The sequence below is a fragment of the Sminthopsis crassicaudata genome, chromosome 1 (genome assembly GCF_048593235.1).
Source record: "Sminthopsis crassicaudata isolate SCR6 chromosome 1, ASM4859323v1, whole genome shotgun sequence".
NCBI lineage: Eukaryota > Metazoa > Chordata > Mammalia > Dasyuromorphia > Dasyuridae > Sminthopsis > Sminthopsis crassicaudata.
Window position 1 is genome coordinate 366,240,045 of NC_133617.1, and position 19,856 is coordinate 366,259,900.

At 35.3% G+C, this 19,856-nt stretch overlaps 1 protein-coding gene across 4 annotated transcripts in view; it reads left to right on the forward strand.

Moving 5' to 3' along the window:
- Window positions 1–1,952: 1,952 nt before the first annotated feature.
- SLC14A2 (solute carrier family 14 member 2) overlaps window positions 1,953–19,856 on the forward strand; it is a 679,109-nt gene continuing 661,205 nt past the window's right edge. For 3 of the 4 annotated variants that reach the window (XM_074279251.1, XM_074279254.1, XM_074279253.1), the window contains exons 1-3: window positions 1,953–2,040; window positions 2,165–2,219; window positions 16,771–16,873. The gene's annotated coding sequence lies outside the window, so the exon portion shown is untranslated. Of the gene's footprint in view, window positions 2,220–16,770; window positions 16,874–19,856 lie in introns of all 4 variants that reach the window. The other variant, XM_074279252.1, reaches the window with a different exon arrangement.

Sequence of the window (19,856 nt, forward strand, 5' to 3'; positions counted from 1 at the left end):
TAGCAAACAGTAAGATATCTTTGTTGAAAGTTCTTTAAGGGCCGACCATTTATTACTAATATTTTGTTTTTCTAATTACATGTAAAATAGTTTTCAACATTCATTTTTGTAAGATTTTGTGTTCCAAATTGTTTCTCCCTCCCTCCCTTCTCTCTCCCCTCCCCAAGAGAGCAAGCAGTCTCATATAGGTTATAAATGTACAATACTTTTACACATATTTCCATATAGAGACGATTTCTTATTGGAACTTTATATAGGCTATCCTTCATTCCTGATATGCTCTCCCTTCTCAGTCTCACTTCTCTGTGTCCTTGGGTTTGAGTATCATCTTCTGAAGGAGATATTTCGTAGCTTTACCAGCTACCAGTGACTTGCCAATTAAGGTAACCTTGTGTCTGCTTTGTATGGTATCTCTCATCTCTCTCTGTCTCCCTATTTCTGTCTCTTGGTCTGTCCCTTCCTTCCTTCCTCCCTCCCTTTCTTCCTTCCTCCTTCCCTTCCTTTTTTCCACTCTCCTTTCCTTTTTTTCCCTCCCTTCCTTTTTCCCTCTCTTCTTCCCCTCTTCCCCTTTCCCTTTTTTCCTCTCTCCCCTTCTTCCTCTTCCTTTCCCCTAGGATATGTCTCTTGGAGGCAGGCACAATTTCATTTTTTATCTTGGTATTCTCAACACAGAGATATTAGGTACTTAATAAATACTTAATGATTGAATTCCCCCCCACCCCCGCCAGTGTTTATCACGATACTCTATACTCAGGAAGTGATAATCATAAGTATTGAATTGGACGGAATTGTTAGAGGAAACAAAGACCTAAATTGCTGATCCTTTTTCTTTCTTTCTTTCTTTCTTTCTTTCTTTCTTTCTTTCTTTCTTTCTTTCTTTCTTTCTTTCTTTCTTTCTTTCTTTCTTTCTTTCTTTCTTTCTTTCTTTCTTTCTTTCTTTCTTTCTTTTTTTTTTTAAATTGTACTGTTTCCTAATGGAGAAATTGCTGTGAGAACAGTGGACCCTATCCTGAACCTTTGGGTATGCAGTTTTATATCCAAAGTAAAAGAAAAGATCTCGAGTCTTAAAGGAAGCTAGCTGGTCCTTAGGATAAAGTCATAGAAAATATAGCATTTTGAGAATAAAACATAAGATTACAGGGAAATCTAGGGACCAATTATGTGATGTTCAAAGGAAACAGTAAATACATGGGCAGCAATAATATTCACTATATGCCCCAGACAAATTCACATGAGTCATTTTGTTAAATGTCAAGGGGGAAAAGTATATATATATATATATTCTCCTTGCTTCTTCCCCCTTTTTATTACTATTTGAAAAAGAGGAATACCTAATACAATGAAAACCCTTGAAAAGAAAGCCTTGGCAATCTATACTATTCTATCTGTCACTGTAGAAGTTACTTTGGCCATCAGTAGCCAAATTTTTTGGCCAAATTTTTCTCTTTCTTCCTGATTCTCCGTGATCAGAAAGTACATGGAGGACCTGTCTTGACCTTTTCAGTGAACTTGCCTCTCCTGCGTGCAATAAGTTGTAATATATGCCCGTGTACCAACATTGGAGACAGCCGATTAGTTTCTCAAACGGAGTTTTCCACCCTGGGAAGGCCAGGTGTACAAACCCTTCTTATCTCCCATCGGCTTAAACCATCACAAAAATGTCTTATGAATATAAATTTTGTAAAAATTTAACCTCTTATAATGGGGTAAGGGGGAAAAAAGGAGGAAACAGTAGGCAGAGGAGAGACCATGCAGAACCAGATTGACCGCAGGAAGAATTATCTTCACGACAGCCCTGGCTGAGGTCCGTGACCAGCTAGAGAAGAACTGGTTGTCCAGCTATTGAATGGGAGGCCGAGGTTTCCAAACCAATATGAGAACAACTTGGACCAAGCATTTCTGCTGACCATTCAAGAAGAACGATATGCAAATGAGAGCAAACCAAAGCAAAGGCAGCTCAAAAACAGATCTCCAGAGAATGACAGGTCCATTTCTGTACTTGGTGGCAACCAGAGAAGGAGAATCTAGAAGACGGTGTGGGTTAGTAAAAACCAAAAAATCTTCCATATTGGACATATCTCCTCTTTGATCACTCCTGAAGGACTCTAAATATTGACTTCTCTCCCTGACTTTTCTTGTTTCTCTGACTCTGGTCTCTGTCCAGCATCTTTGAAGAAAAATCTCATCTCTGTGTTTTGAAGATGTGGTTGGAAAACAGGGTAAGTAAGTCACTTTTTTTTTCTGATTTCCTTCCCTCTTGAGAATGCTTGGAAGTCCTTAGTTCTCTAATTGGACTTGATGGAATTCTTACTTTTCATAATTTTGTTTCTTCAAAAAAAATCAAAGTGCCATTTTAAAAAAGAATAAAAATATCTCTCTCATTCCTGTTAGTCAAACACTTAGGAGACTTTTGTTAGTTACTGAAATGGATAATTCAAAGCTCTAGAGAAGGATGTCTCCTTTTGTTGCCATGGAAAGATATTGCTAGTAAGTTAGAAAGAGCATCTCTGTTCCACTAAATACTTTACATCCCCCATCTCTCCCCTCCCTCTTTACCCCCCAGCCCAATTTAGATTATGTGTTAAAAAGATCATCATAAAATGTGGCCTGGTTGGTACAAGGAGATGATCTAATTATTCAGCTTAGCTGGATCAGCCTAATAAATTATGCATTTTTGCACGCAGCTTTTCACCTGAGAGAATGAGTGTGTCAAACAATATAGCACATGAATTTTCTAGCCAGGACACAGAGGTGCCAGAGCACCAAGTATTTAGTACCATGTTCTCAGAGTGGGTTTTACAGGGCTCGAAGAATGAGCTTTAATAATTCATCATTTTTTTCAATAGGGGAAATGAAAAAGCTCACCATCCTCGAGGGGGCTGTGTGCATGTGGCATATATTGTGTCTGTTAATTGTTGGATGCTTCATAATGTTCTTCTCAACAAAGAGCATGATGACATCTGTCCTTAATGAGGGTGAACCAGAGTGGTCAAGTTCCTTGTTTCTTACTTTTTAAAAAGTAATTTTCAGTGGGGCTGGAGATATGATAGGAGCATGGGGGAGAAACTTTGCACTTTCCATCTTCTTTTGAGTGCATTTAATAGAGAAATATCAAGGTACAGGCACTACTAAATTTGTATTCATTGCAGATGTTGTTGTGGATGAGAGAAGGAAATGTGTTGCTTGATCAATACCATGAACAGTAAAACCATATGGATTTATACTTTGCTAATTCAGAATCTCTTAAAGGGTAGAGGCTAGGCTATGCATTTATTTGTTAATTAATAAGACAATTGAGTTCTATCTGGGACCTTAAAAAGAGGTGGAATCTGATCCCCTCTTTTTATAAATGAATAAAAAGAGTTTAAATGAATTGTACAAGGTCATAGGTATCAAGTGGCTGAGAAAGGATTTGAGCACAAGATCTCTTAACTATAGGGATGTCTAAGTGGTGTAGTGGATAAAATGCTTGTCCTGGAATTGAAAGGACTCATTTTCCTGAGTTCAAATCTGGCCTCCGATACTTATGAGCTGTGTGACAAGTTATTTAACTATGTTTTCCTCAGTATTCTCATCTATAAAAAGAACTGGAGAAGGAAATGGCAAACTACTATATTTGCCAAGAAAATCCCAAATGGCTTTATGAAGACTCCGACATGACAGAAATGACTGAACCACAATTTCCTGATTGCAAGACCAATGCCCTATCCACTATTTATTCCACGATACTTCTCAATTTAATAAATATAAACATAATTTAATAGCAAGTACAGGGGCTATTATATTCATATGCCTAAGTGTACTACTTGACACATAATAAGTTTAGTAAATGCTTGTTTTTTGATTGACTTCTTTAAAAAATAAATTGTTTCTTGTCCCTTTTTCAATACCCATTTGCTAGTAAGCAGTTGCTACAATTATTACAAATCACTCACCCATTCTTAAAACACTTCCTTTAAAAGCTCTAACTAAGGTGATTTCTTTCTCTCCCTCTCCCTTTCTTTTATCTTAGTTTCATTCTGGAGGCAGTGTTACCAGGAATTCAGACCCTTTTCTAATTTAAATTGGCCTTCCCATAATTTAATCTAAATAGAAGTTACTGCTCCAAGAGCACTGAGAGGCAGTGAGGTACAGTGAAAAGAGATGACTCTGTAATCAGAGGATCTGAATTCAAATTTCTGTGATATTATGTGTATGACTTTGAGCTAATCATTTAGCTTCCATATCTGCAAAATGAAAGAGTTGGACTAGATAGCTTCTGACGTCTCTCCCAGCTCTTGGCCTGTGATGTCTATGTGGGTTAAGTTGGGACTCAAACTAAATCTTCTGACTCTTAAGTCTATCATTCTTTCCAACATTCCACCCCAACTTGACCCTGACTCTGTTGGCTGAACTTTTCAAAATCTAGAACACTAATTAAGGTAAGGACACTGCCAGAAGCAGAAGTCACCAAATGTTTTTCTTTTAATTCATCCCAGCTGCAAAGTTAGACCTTGTATTAGGGGAATAGGCAGGATAGGCAGCCTGTAATGGACTACAGAGAGGGATTTCATTAATGTATGAAAGTCAATAAAAATTTAGCCCTTCATCTACAAAATACCAGTGGAAGTAGATTTGTCTGAGTAGAACTGGTCCAGACGAGTCAGCACAGGGAGGTAAGATGTAGTGTTCCAAGGAGGTAGACTGGACAAGAAGATCAAGAAGGAATATCATTAGATCCAACCAAACCAAATAAATCCAGAAGGAAGGTGAAACTGAAAGGGCCATTTGAAAGATATGGTACAGAATCTAGAAAGTCAGTTAGCAAGAACAGAACTAATAAACGAGAGACCCAAAAGGCCAGTTCTTATTCTCTCTAGATCTTCTCTGACTTCTGCCCTCTAGCCTGTTCCCTGTGGGGTGGGAGTCTGATGAGGGCCCACCCCGTCTTGTTTGTAGCCAGAGGGAGAAACAGAGGTTCACAGCTGGTTTATTTCTGATTAAGAACTAGCCGTCTGGGAATTTCTTGTAATCAGCTTCTATGATCCAGAATATTACAAATGATAATCACAAACTTAATTTAGTTATAAAGCCCCTATGCAAGAATTGCAAGAGGATTCTGGGCATAATAACTATTCAACCAATGAATCCCCAGAATGTATTGCTGGTACAAAATACTGTGACACATGAAAAACCCCAAAAAACTTTTAATTTGGCCAAGGAGACAAAGGTAATACATGTGAAAAAACAATGATTTTAAACTGTGGGGTATCATGGGCAAGTCACTCAATCCCAGCTTCCCCATCTTTCCCATGGAGATAATTTAGTCAAATGCTCATTTTTTTTTTTTACCCACAAGGAAACTGCTGAGCAAGGTTATGAACAAGATCTGTCTTCAGATCTACCAAATCTTCCAGTGTTGATGCTGTTTGGTCATTTTTCAGTCATGTCTGACTCTCCATGATCCCATTTAGAGTTTCATAATAAAGATATTAGAGTGGGTTGCAATTTCCTTCTCTAGCTTATTTTACAGATGAGCAAACTGAGGCAACTAGGATGAAGGAACTTGCCCACGATCATACAGTAACTAAGTATCTGAGTCCAAATTTGAATTTATGAAGATTAGACTTCTTGATTCCAGTCCTACCACTCAATCCACTGATCTACTTAGTTGTTCATACCTTTTAGTTTATAGTTTGAAGACCAGCACTGAAGTCCTGAATTTACCATTTAGTAGGTTTGTTTCTAAACTTCACAAAGCCTCAGTTTCCTCATCAATAAAAAATAGATTGTACTATTTGTATTGTCTAATCTTTATTATTTATCACTATTTTATTAACTTGGTAATTCCATAGAAATGGGATTGTTAACCTAGTGCAATAGTTCAGAGGTAAGAGACCAGTAGAGGCTGGAGTAGTCATTAAAAAGTTTCAGGGAGAGGGTACAACTTAATCTGTATCTTGAAAAATGAATATGACAGAGTTTGGGGAGGGAGGGAAGATAACATAACAAGAGTCCAGAGATAGGTATCAGTCTGCATGGAAGACATAGACATTCATAGTAGGAACTTGAAAATCCAAGGCCCTGGGATCTTTAAGAAAGCTGAGTAAAAGTGATATAGTCTTAACATTAATAGTATGAATTGCATTGACATAGGAACTAGAGAATTGAATAATATGAAGGTTTTTTTTCCTCTTTGGGGCATGAAAACATTGTGTACAGCAATGGTTGGGAGAAAGAATCATGGGCATGGAAAAGTGGGGCAGTGGATGGAGCATTGATTCTAGAAGCCCTGGATTTGAGTTTTAGTTTACCTCTTACTGCATCTCGTTGGTCAAATCACTTCTGCAAAATGGAGGGATTAAATTAGGGCATCTCCAAGGATTCTTACAGCCCCACCATTCTGTCTTTTTGTATTGATGGTATGACTAGACTGGGGAATGCTGTAGACAAAGCATACTTAGGTTTTAATAAATCATTTGACAAAAATATTCAACACTTTTTTTATGGACAAGACAGATATATGGGTTGAATATGATAGTTGGATTCAGAACTGGTTGAATAATCCGACCCAAATAGTAGTCCTTAATTGGATAATACTTACTTGGGAAAAAGTTCTTTAATAGAATTTCTTAAGGATTTCTCCCTGTCCTCTTCCACTGGGTTAGATGAAGCCATAGAATTCATGCCTCCCAAATGTGCATACTAGAATTATGGTTGATGTACTAGATGACCATCAGGACCCAAAAAGATCTCAGGAGAGAATTATGGACTAAATTTAATAAGATATGAGATATACAATTAATTGTATATAAGGAGAAAAATAACTTCTTTAGCATAGGCTGGATAAAATCTAGCCAAATGATAATTTCTATGAAAAGGCCTTATTCATGTTCAGCTCTCACTACCCTATGTTAAGAAAAACACAGATAAGCAAAAGCAAACCAGAAGAGGGCAATTGAGACAGTAAAAGTACCAGAAACAAGCCATGGGAGAATCACTTGAAGGAAATGGGGATGTTTAACCTGAAGAAATATTATAGGACATGATTTCAAATTTTTTATTGTTAGTGAAGAAAGGGGATTGGAACTGTTCTAATTAGCTCTAGAGGACAGAACTAGACACCAAAAAGGAGGGCTGCAAATTTGAATTTGACAGAAAATGCTTCCTAACAATTAGAATTATCAAAAAAAAAATGGGCTGGATTGCTTCTGGATGATGGGGATTCTGCTGACTAGAGGTCTCCAGGTAGAATAAGCACTGATTGGGGATGTCTTTGAAGGGAGTCTTGGTTCAAATGAATTGCGATTGATGGCAGCTGAGGTCCACTTTGGCAGATCCATGCTTTGCTTGCACCAATACAGTCCCAACTTTTTATGCCATTTTATCTTGTTCTTCTTTTGCAAGTTTTCCTATAAATCCCTCAAAGATCATCTACCTCATGAGGTAAAGGCTTTCTTCTTAATCTTTGCCATAATTATAAAATTATAAACTCAGTTTTAAAAGTGGAGGGAATTTCAGACTATTTCTAGGCTTGAGCTCCCATTTTATAGATGAGGAAATTGATGACCAGAGAAGTGAAGTAGCTTTGACAAATAATCAGAGCAAAGATTCAAACTCAGATATTCTAACTTTAAATCTAGTGCCCTTTACTCTACTAGTATAAATCACCTGCTGACATTAAAAGAGTAGATGGGAATGGAACCAGAGTTCAAAGAAGTTGCTTTGGGACAGATTACCATAACCCCCTCAGGGTTCCTTCTAGTAGAAAGGGAATGCATATTTATGACTCTGTCTAAAAAGGCTCATGTGGTAGCCGAAGAGTTTAGAATTATGTTCCCACTATCCTGCTCAATAAAAGATTATTGATTGATTGAAAAAGATGGTACCTTCCAATATGATTGATCATATCACCTTTAGTGTAGTTTGAATAAAGATAAAGATTCTTATGCCCCCTTAGCTTTCTGTTTGGTGTTCTGTTAATTTTTACCAAGTGTTATGGGTTCAACCTTTCTCATAATTATTGCTCTAGTATTTTTATAGATACAGCCTAAATGTGAGTTTATAAATAAACTGATCAAGTATCTATAATCATAAAATCTAAAATATGACATGAAGAATAATATGTGTTGAAACACTACTGTTCCATAAGAAATGATAAGCAAGTCAATTTTAGAAAAGCATGGAAAGACTTGCATGAAATAATGAAAAGTGACACGAACCAAGAGAATCTTGCATATGGTAACAAAAATATTGTTTAAAGAATAATTGAATGACTAAGTTTTTGTGAGTATCATAAATATTCAAATCAGCTATAAAGATTCTAGTAAGGAAGATACTATCCATTTCCAGAGAAATAACTGATTAAAAAGTATGCATACTATGGTTTTATGTACATCCCCCCATATACACACACATATTCACATTATATGTGTTTGTGCAAAGTACACATACAAATATAGATATGTATACATATATACATGTATATATAGCATGCATATAAAAACATATATATTTATGGGGGCATGGTTTTAGATATATACATATATGTATATACACATATACATATACATACACATGCATATATACACCTGTGTCAAATGATAACTTTTTCTCTCCCTCCCCATCCCCATACTAGAGAGAATTTAGAATTTAAAATGTAACAAAAACTTAAATTTAAAAAGAAATAATAATAATTCCTAATTATGAGGAAGAGAGGGATAGAGGAAAAATGTTGGATTGGAAGTCAAAAGACTTTACGTACAAAGGCCAGCATTGTTCTATGTTGCCTCTTTGACCTTTGACAATTTTTTTGACTTCTCTCAGCCTTAGTTTCTATATCTGTCAAATGGAAAAGTTGAAATAGATGAGCTCTGAAGTCACTTCTAGCCCCAAATCCTATTTATTCTACATATTTCTTCTGTAGTTCAAAAAGCATTTTACATTTCTTATTTAATTTGATCTTGATTATGACCCTGTGAAAAAGAAACAAAGACTCAGAAAAATGAAATAATGTGTGCCCAGCAATGAAATGGTAGAATCAGGACATGAGCCCAGACCTTCCAAGTTCAAGTGCATTATTCTTTTCTTCTGTGAATTTTGACAATACAGGGGAAAAACCATATCCATGGATTGCTGTTTTAGTAAACTTTTTATTGTTGTTTAGTGGTTTCTTTAGACAGAATTTTTATCTTATACAAGGATTTAGTAAATAAATAAGTAATTTTAATAAAAAGTCTAAAGAATTTCATAATTCTGAATCAAAATATTCAAAACTAGACATGATCTTTGAAATCATCTAGTACATATCTCTCATTTTATTAAAGAGGAAACTGGGGCATAGTAAAGTTATCTACCATAGATCACTTAAATAGTCAATAGGATATTCAAGATTTGAATCCAAGTCTTCTAACTGAATTTTCTGTTTTTTTCCTTTGTTCCATGTCTGCTTTTATTTGACAAATTTATTCTTAATAAGCTTTATTTTTAAGAGGCCCATCTTATTTATTTTTAAAAATATATTTTCTCAATGGTATTTTGTTCCCCCAAATATATGTAAAGATAGTTTTCAACATTCATTTATGTAAAATTTTGAGTTACAATATTTCTCACTCCCTTCCTTATTACCCTCCTTCCACAGGAAGCAATCTGATATAGGTTATACATGGACAATAATTTTAAGCATATTTTCATATTTGCCATGTTGTACAAGAAAAAAAAAACAGACCAAAAGGAAAAAATCATGAGAAAGAAAATGCAAACAAACAACAAAAAAGGTGAAAATGTTGTTTCAATCCACATTCAGTCTCCATAGTTCTCTCTCTAGATGTGGATGGCATTTTCCATCCCAAGTACATTGGAATTGTCTTGGATCACTGAATTGCTGAGAAGAGCTAAGTCTATCATAATTGATCTTCACATAATAAGAGACTTATTTAAAAAAAAAGATACATCTATGCTTATTCACTTATTTCCAAGGATTTTTCTCTTCTCTTTTGGTCAAGTAAAAGTTCTTTATTTTTGAAAGGACAGGGAGTTGAGAGCTGCCTGAGGTTACTGAGCAGCTGCTGTATATTTGTGTATTTTTGGTATTACCTAACACAGACTCCCTGAGGGGATTTTATATGTGCTCAGAGCTCTGGGTGCTGGAGAAGCAATAGGATTGCTTCATTATCAGGTCAGTAATCTGTAAACCCTGAATAAGTATGAAACCTAAGTCTACTGGATTTCCAATCCACTTTGGAAAAAAAAGTGCCTCTTTTGAGGACCTTAAAAGCTGTTCTGGTCTAGTGAATAAGTAATTCCATTATATCACAGAATATACATATTCCCTTATAGACTAAGGAAATGCTTTGAAAAAAGGTGTTCCTTAAGTAATCAGGAAACATGAATTAGCTTCACAGGCTGCTTTGAGATCTAATTGGCAAGCAATGACATACTTAGGTGCATTTTACCTTTTTTAACGTAGATGTATGCAATAGAACTAAGTGTTATTTAGATACATCTCCAGGTAAAAGAAATATATTGAAGGGATGAGGGAGGAAAGTGGATACAGTCACCTTTATAAAAAAAATAATATATATGGCATTACCTTCAAAGAAATATTTTTCTACTTTTAAAAATAACAGCAAGACAATATAAATGTAACCAAAAAAATTAAATATAAAAATGATTTTTATAAGAGCAAAAAGTCCAAAAGGATAAACATGGAAAAGGAAAAATCCAATGCCATTCTTGATTTGGGTCACTGCTGTCAACTGGGGTAGCAGGGCCTTGGGCCTGAAAGAAAATAAATTGTTGCCAAAACTAAAGAGGATTTACTGTGTACTGAAATTAAACCCAAGTGAGCAACAGCAATTGAAGTAATAATATGGAATTTAGAGAATCTTGGCTATTCTGAGAAACAGAGGACCTTGGAATTAAGAAGACATGAATGAGTTCAATTCTTGCCTCTGACATTTCAGCTATGTCAACATGGACATGTCACATTGAGTTGCCTTTTAGTTCTTAATTACTAAATGGAAGAGAAAGTTTCCACCCTGAGTTCCATCACTGGTGAAATTGCAAGTTTGGACCAAAAAATGGAGAAATCCTATGACACAGAGTAAGAATGAAGAACAAATAGAAAATCTCATAGACTTGCTCAGGAGATGCTTAATTCCATATTCATCATTCAATGACTATTTGTCAAGAATCTACGTTAGGCAGCTTGGTAGCACAATAGATAGGGCACTGGATTTGGAATCAGGAAAACCTGAATTCAAATATAACCTCAAATGTTTCTTAGTTATATAATCCTGGACTAGTCACTTAAATTCTATTTCTTTCAGTTTCTTCTGTATACGGAAATAATAGTAGCACCTACCTCACAGGGTGATGTGAAGAATAAGTGAGATTATATTTATAAAGCACCTAGCACAGAGCCCAATATAAATGTTGTACATAAATGCTCTTTGCCTTCCCTCTACAGTAAAATGTAAAGCTGTATGTTGTGTGCATGTATAGGAATGAGATGGGATATGAATGATGGTATAATTAATGGTGATGAAAGGAGGACCTTTCTAACCTTGTCTAATCTTTTCTTCACCTATCATTTAAGGTCATTTCTTCCTATCATTTAAGGTCATCGAGGAGAGGTTGGATGACCATTTTGTCAAGCAGTATACCAAGGCTCCTCGTAGAAATTGTCCTACAGGACCCCTGAGGTCCTTTCAATCTGAGATTCTCCCTTTCTCCCTCAGGAGTTTATATTCTCAATAAGGAGAAAAGACATGTTAGTTGAAGAGACAATAGCAAATGACATCTTGTGATAAGTGACAAAATAGTGATGGAGGTCATAAATAATAGAGGAGTTTCCTCATTCATCAAATGGGAGGTTTGGACTAAAATAAGGATTTGTAGTGTGTGTGTGTGTGTGTGTGTGTGTGTGTGTGTTTAACAGACCCCTTTGGCCATCTAATGAAACCTCTGGACCCCTTCTCAAAATGTTTTTAAATGCATAAAATAAAATTACAAAGGCAAACAATTACATTGAAATACAGTAATTAAAATTAAAAACAAAAATCATGAACTCTTGATTAAGAAACTCTGGGCTATATGATCCCATCAAGGCCTTAATTCAAAAATTCCTGAATCACTTTAGAGGAGAAATTACTTGGTTAGGAAAAATAGGAGTGAATGATCCCTCTAGCTCCTGTGGTAGTTTGTTATTTCTCTATTAATATTTTTATATTTAGAATGTGAATGAATGAAGAAATTAATTGCTTACTAAGTGCTGGAAATTAGGTTTGATATTGTGAAATAATTCTAAAAATAAGAGATAATCCTGCCTACATGGCAACAAAGGAAGAGAATGGTCTAAGGAAGGGTGTTTTTGTTTGGGAAGTATCAGGGGTGTGGAGTAGAATGATAAGGTAGTCTGTGATATTTCCTAATCTGAGACAATAGTAATAATAATTTAATGATGTCCTTTGGAGGAGGGGAAGATGTATAAGGACTACAGCAGGACAAATGTCAAAAATATGTCTGAGGCAAAATATTATCACATTTAGGGCTGTTTAGTTATCTCATAATCAGGACAGTACAAAAATTCTAAAACTGAGTGGCTTGACTCCTGTTAGACATCATCTCTGCAGCTTCATCTTACAAAAGTTGCATTTATGGGTAGGGCAGAAGATGTCCAGAATAATAGTGAAAAGTTTCTGGGAAAAAACACATATACAATGGAGAGATTTGGAACTTGCTCTTTCCTATCTTTCTTAGATATATTATCTCTGTTCTGCTGAGAAACAGAAATATTTCTCAGACAAAAATCAGAAAGAGGGGTTACCATCTTGTAAAGAAGAAGAAACAAAATATTTATTTTTGTTATTAGAAGAAATATGTGTAAGACAGACTAACTCCACTGATGCTCTCTATTTTTATTGCAAAGCTATTCTGCTAGTGAGATCAGACCAGTTGTAATCTTGGGGTCAGAGGTAAAAGGAGTTAAATTTCCTCTAATGGAACAGGGATACACATAATAGTTTTGAGAAAAGAAGATCAGTAGTAATGTTAGAACAATCAAGAACCCAGAACCTTATGGACTTCCAAGAGAAGTTAGGATGACCTGAAACCTAAGTGTAGGATCTTTGGGAGCCACATATGAAAATGTCTTCTTAGATGATCTAGGGATACAGATATAAGGATGGGACTCAAGAATATTAGGAGACAGAACAAGAATGTTAGGAGATAGGAAGGAAGGGAGGGAGGGAGGAAGGGAGGGAGGGAGGAAGGGAGGGAGGAAGGAAGAAAGGGAGGGAGGGAGGGAGGGAAGGAGGAAGGGAGGAAATAAGGAAGGAAGGAAGGAAGGAAGGAAGGAAGGAAGGAAGGAAGGAAGGAAGGAAGGAAGGAAGGAAGAAAGGAAGGAAGGAAGGAAGGAAGGAAGGAAGGAAGTGCCAAGTATTAACCTCCCTCTAGGTATACAACCTGGAAGAGGATGTTATGTAACAATCATAACAGGGAAAGTGGGAGCTATGAATGAATCCTCATAAGGATAGGCATGAAATATCTTCATGGCAGAAGCCCTTTGAAAGTGTCATTGAAGCTTTATGAAAAGACAGTGGAAGATTATATCAGCATGTACAGGGACATGTAAATTAGATGGGAAAAACTAATTATAATTTTTGGCATTCATTATATTTCAGAAAATCTTACAAAAGAATGTTAGGAAAGTTTCAAAACAAAAATATAATTCAGAATCAGACAGGACAACCTGGGTCCCATGACCAGAGATAATATGACAAGAATATGTGGTTGTCTTAGATTAAAATTCTTGGTCTAGCATCTGAGAGAGAAGGTTAAGTCAAAGAGTAAACAGTAGTTGCCTGAGTGCTTACTCTGTGACTAGATCAACTTTTCTTGGGATAAGACCTCTGTGCTCAGTTAAGTTCTTCCTGGAGAAGGCAGACTTCTATGGTAAGAATGAGATTGAGAAGCCATAATTCAGTTATGTACATACTCTAATTGTAGAATTTTCAATGTAAAGAAATTTGATGGGATTCTAATTTCATACTTCCTTTTTTACTGCCTTCATTCTAGATAAAGGGTCATATATCAGCCCAATCTTTTTTAACTTATAAATGAAAGAACTAAACTTTTTTCCCATTTGGGAGGAATTGAGAAAATGTACTTTTTGAGATATGAGGAATGACATGATTTGCAGGGGAAATATACTTAAAATTCTTTCCTTGTATAAGGTTAAAATAACTTTGGGTTGATGCTACGTCCCTCAGAAACCCAGAAGGACCTCAATTTAGAAGTTGAAATTCCCTTATTCTGTCTCTCTCTCTCCAACTTCTGTGACCTCAAAGAAATCTCTTTTTGTACAGGTGAAAAAAGAAAAATTTTCTAGCAGATGCTGGGGAAAGTCACATCTGAAATAACCAGTTGAGGATTGACAGTATAGAATAGAATGTTATTTTAATAATTGTCTTAATAATGTCCACTGTAGCAAATATTGAATGCCTAATATATACGTGTGCAAATACACACACATATCCAGGAACACATATGCTTGTACCTGACTTATGCTTTCTTTGATGTGAAAAATTCCTATCAAATAAACATTCTCTACCAATGTAAATCAACAATTGTTCTGCAGTTTATAATTCTGGAGAAGTGCCCAGGACCCTAAAAAGCCAAAAGGCTTATGCGGAGTCCCAAATCAGTGTGGCTCAGATGCAGGAGCACAAGATCATAGGATCTTAGATTTAGGAGTGAAAGAGACCACAGAGGCCACATCTGGTCCAATTCTCTTATCTCTCACAAAGCTAAGTAAACTGAGGCACCAAAGGTCAAGTAACTTGTCAAAAGTTACACAGGTAGTAACTAGAGTTTAAAAGCAGGGCTTCTGATCCCAAATCCATTACTGACTTCTCCTCTACAACATCTTGTCTTTTCTATTTAGATACATGGACTTTTAAAATTAATTTGCTTTTATATTGGTGCATTAGTGTTTTATGTACAATGTTATTTGGTTTATCTAAATAACAGAATTCATCCACATCAAATTTTATGATTTGGGGCTATTATATAGGCCTCTGTTAGCATATGGTAAATTTGGAAAATTTTGCTTTCCTTGAATCTAAAAAAAGATCAAAATTGTGCATGCATAATAATTATAATTATATATAATATATTATAATAATTTAAGGGCAAGGATTTGTGATTTTTTTCAGTTTAATCATTCCCTTCATTAATACTCATCTCTGTCTTTTTTACCCCTTAGCAAACAGTTCAGCAAAACTGATATGGCTCCCCAAAGCCATCGTTTAGCAGCCAGAATTTGGGGATGAGTCTCTCCAATTAAAATAACAGACACTCAGTTCATCTCTGGGTCCACAGTGGAAGCTTTTTCAGGACCTGTCAGATTTTAGGTTCTTCTGACATAACCATAAGAGAATGACAGTGGTGTTTCCTAATGCTTTATGAAAACAAATAGGTGAATTTCTTCAGGTTATTTCAGGTAGTATCTGACTTTTTATGACCACTATTTGAAGTTTTCTCAGCAAAGATAGTGGAACTTTTTGCCATTTTCTTCTTCACCTCACTTTATAGATGAGAAAACTGAGGCAAACAGTATTGAGTGACTTGCCCAGGTTCACACAGGTAGTAAATATCTGAGGCCAGATTTAAACTCAGGAAGATGTGTCTTTAAGACTCCAGGTCTTGTGCTCTATCCACTGCACTACATATCTACTTTCACTTAATTAGTAATATGGTTTTCAGAGATATCATTGCCCAATAATATTCACTTGAATTAATATAGAATGGTGCCTTTTAAAAAGCACTTTCCCCACAATGATCTTGAGAGGCAGGTAGTATCTTATTAGTCCTATTTTCAAATGAGGAAACTGAGGTCCAGAGAGCCTTTACCATAGTCATTTCAATTGTTACTAAGTTGGAGCAGGACTCTAATCCAGGATTTATAATTCCATGTCCATTTTTTGTTTCATAACCTCATTCAAATGAATTGAATTAAATTCATTTCAAAGGTACATTTGATATTCATGAGTATTTTAAATGCAAAAAATGACATAATGTATATTCTTCCTCCATGTAAGATGCTCTCGGGGGAGATCAGGCACTCTGGAAAACTGCAGTAATTACATATTTGGTGTACATGTGATGTCACTATATAATCTTTTCCCCTGACAATAAACACCTATTCACACACATATTTATCCCTCCTCATTGGAACATTGGGAGCGAAACTGGGATGTGCCTATAATGTATTTTTCCAAATGAAAACAGATTAAAATGAATATCTAGCATGATTGTATAGGAGAAAGGGCACAATCCCATGAGGAAAGCCTTGTGATATGTTGGGAAGTTCATGAATTTATTGTGCATTTCCAAAGCACTTTCTTCATAACTATTGGTTTGTAGATAATTCAAATATTATTTCTCTTTATTATATGGATGAAGAAACTGATATCATCAAAAATGAAATGATTTGCCCTAGTTCAGATGTTAATAAGTCACAGAAGTATGACTTTTATTCTAATTAGGTCCTCTACCTCCAAATCAGATACCCACTCTATCCTCAATCTTTTGTGTATCTCCAACTGTTCCAAGAATTGATTACCTCAGACAGCATTCTTTCTCCCTGTTCCCAATAGCTGCCCAAAGGGCAAAGAGCACGGAGCAATTGTTCCTATACCTTGTGCCCCAAGAAAAATTCTTGCCCACAAGATCCTGTTGGGTAAATGTTTATTCTCATCAAGTATTCCTGGCTTTAATTCCATTCAGGCCTGAGCATTCTGTAGCTACAGGACAACAAAGGATTTCCTCTTCTTTCCTGGAACAAAGAATAGAAGCTCTGGACTTCCACAGTGAGAAAACCTGCAAAACTGTGAGTAGCAAAATCCAAAACCATTTCTGACGTCGTTACTACAGGACTCTGCCTGTTGCTCTAAATAAGAGTGTTTGTGTATACTCCACATCCTGGAAGCATGCTGTCTCCATAAGTTCTACAAATAGGGGGCCAAAGGCCAAATGTCTCAGAATGTTGAGGTCAAGTCTGTTTTAACTTTGACAGGGAAGGAAGCTCTGAGTTGGTTACAGAAGTTAGTTAATAAGCCACACCAATTAGTAGTCTCCTTTATGTAGCCAGTGGATTATGGGCATTAAAAAGGTCAATTATAAATGGAAAAAAAAAACGTTACGGTGCTCTTTCTATAGACAATAGATCCTACTATTTTCAATTCAGTTTAATAAATATTTGGGACAAATTATGGGCTAGCACTGACCAGATTAACCAGTTAAGTCAAACAAGTGGTCAGTTTCCCCTACATAAAAAAACCAATCAAATATTTAATCCCTCATTTTTTTTAAAGAAGGGTTGCATTTTTAGTCACATCTTTACTGCAAAGTTCCACTAAGTTGACCAGTTCAAGTGATCAGTCAGATTGGATATGTCTATATTATCCATTAGTGAAAAGTGAAAATTTCAGTTTTTTTTTTCATTTTTGTTACCTTTTCCCTCAAACTCCATATTGTTTTGTACTTTGTCAAAAATGTATTATGTATATTTTAGTTTTCTAAGTTAATGGTTTGCCCTCTTACTTAATTGTAAATTTGAAGATCCCATTCTTTGTGTCTCTCATAATAATACTTTCTTTGGCCTTAATAGGTTTTTAATAAATGATGATTGTATTGTTCTTCTATACACAATTGGAACTGATTTGCCTTATCTTCCCCATGTGATTAATTCTATCTATATCCAATAGACATTGTCTCAGAATTTCATTCTTTAGGTATGTAGAACTTACCTATTATTGTATTCAAAATGATGGACTTAATTCAGCATGTGGACCTGGTCTTAATAATCATACAGGAGAAAGTTAAATAAGTAATCAAGGAGAGGTCCAATGTAAGAGTGACAAAAGGAGATCATGATTCAATCCAGAAATTATTTGATTCAAATTTATCAATAGGACATTAAACTAGGTCGTGTGGAAGAGCAAATGGATTAAGATCAGTTGGTAAATAGATCCTTTGTCTTCTTTGACCAGATGAATAGAGATTAATAAATCCATACCCCTGAGAATGCTTGAAGGAAAAAATAGAGGGAAAAAACACAAGGAAAGTTTTAGAGAAAAGATGATTCAAGTAAAAGAGTTAGTTTTCTGAGTGATTGACTGCCCAGGTTTACATTTCTGCATCATTGTTAGAGGCATGAATGACATCCATTGGATATATCTTGTTGGAAATCAGCATTTTGAAATCTGGGTTTGATAGACATGAAAGATGGAAATAAATGTGTCCCTTCTTTATTTTTGAAATTACTGATTTCCCAGAGCAATGGGAACTCTTTCTATCTTGGCTGCATGTATCTATTTCTCTTACTAAGCTCTATCAATTCTGTTGTACAGTTACATTTTGAATCCAATATTTCTTCTGCTGTTTAGACATCTCTGTGATTGTGTTGGTCTTTATTGGTAATTTTATGTGGCATAATCCATCACCATGTTGAAATGCTGAAGTGCAGATAACGTCCTTACTTTGTTTTTAGCTTCATGCTCAGAGTGCTCATTCATATTGATTTCTTGGCATGCATGTTTGTTAAATGATGATTTGCGTTTTTGCTGCATTGAGTTTACCAAGATTAAGCTTTAGAGGCATATATGGTATATTATAACCAATACACATATATTGAACACCTACTGGGTGCAACACATTATATGAGAGAAAAGGAAAAAAGAGTTGTTAAACACAACCCCTATCCTGAAAGAATCTACAATATATTTGGTAAGATAGGGTGCATTTGCAGAAAGATAATGAACAATACAAAGTAGAATATGCTAACTGCCAAAATGAATCGAACTCTTGTTAAGTGTTGTAGGAAATCAGAGGATAGTGGAATTCAATTCAACAAACATTTATGTTGTGGGAGGATAGTGTACATCTCCAGAAACTGTAATACTCAAAAATGAATACTTGTACTAGGATTTAAATGACGAGCAAGACATTTCTGAGCAACTTTTTTTAGAGTTGGTTATCCAGTTAGCTCAATACTTCAAAGATTCATAATTTCACTCAGATTTTTTGCTGCTAGTATAGCTTCAGTCCCTCATATCCTAGTGGATGGTCTTTATGAATTTCCTTGGGTAAAACAAACAAAAAAAACTCCACAAAAACAAACAAATGAACAAAAAGCTCCATCACCAGTGGGAATTTTCTGCTTAGGAGTTTAATAATAACAGGTGCACAGTGCTCCCATTTGGAAGGATTTATTAATCCCTACTGAGTTGCAGCCTTTCCATCTCCATTGAATCTGATAGAGCTCATTACTATTTTAGACTTTGAGATAGAAAACTAACCTTCACATTTTACAAAGCATAAAGACATAAAATAGTTATTTTAAGTGATATGTGATCTTGTTTTGAAACTAATTTTACATTAAATTTTCTTTCATGAATTTAATAATCAGTAATAAATACATACAATTCAGTATACAAAGAATAAGAAAGAGACCTCTATAAGTAATTTTATTGGATGTAATCTTTTTAGGTATAAATTGCATATAAAATTTAACAGGGTAGTAATAGAAGTTTTCTATGGCATATTTTCCTCTTATTTACTTTTCTCATATTTTTTCTGTGCATTGAAAAAAAGTTTTATGGATACTCGTTTTAGCTTACTGTTTGTTCTTCTAATCCACCATTTCTTTCTTTCTTCTATCCCCAAAATAGAAGTACCTTTGATCCCTGCCCCCAACAAATACATACAGGGATTCCCAAAAGTCAATTTAGCATGATTTTAGGCTTAAAACAATAGTGCAATAAAAGAAACCTCACACATTGACCTTGTCTGAGAATGCATCTCTCTTTCCT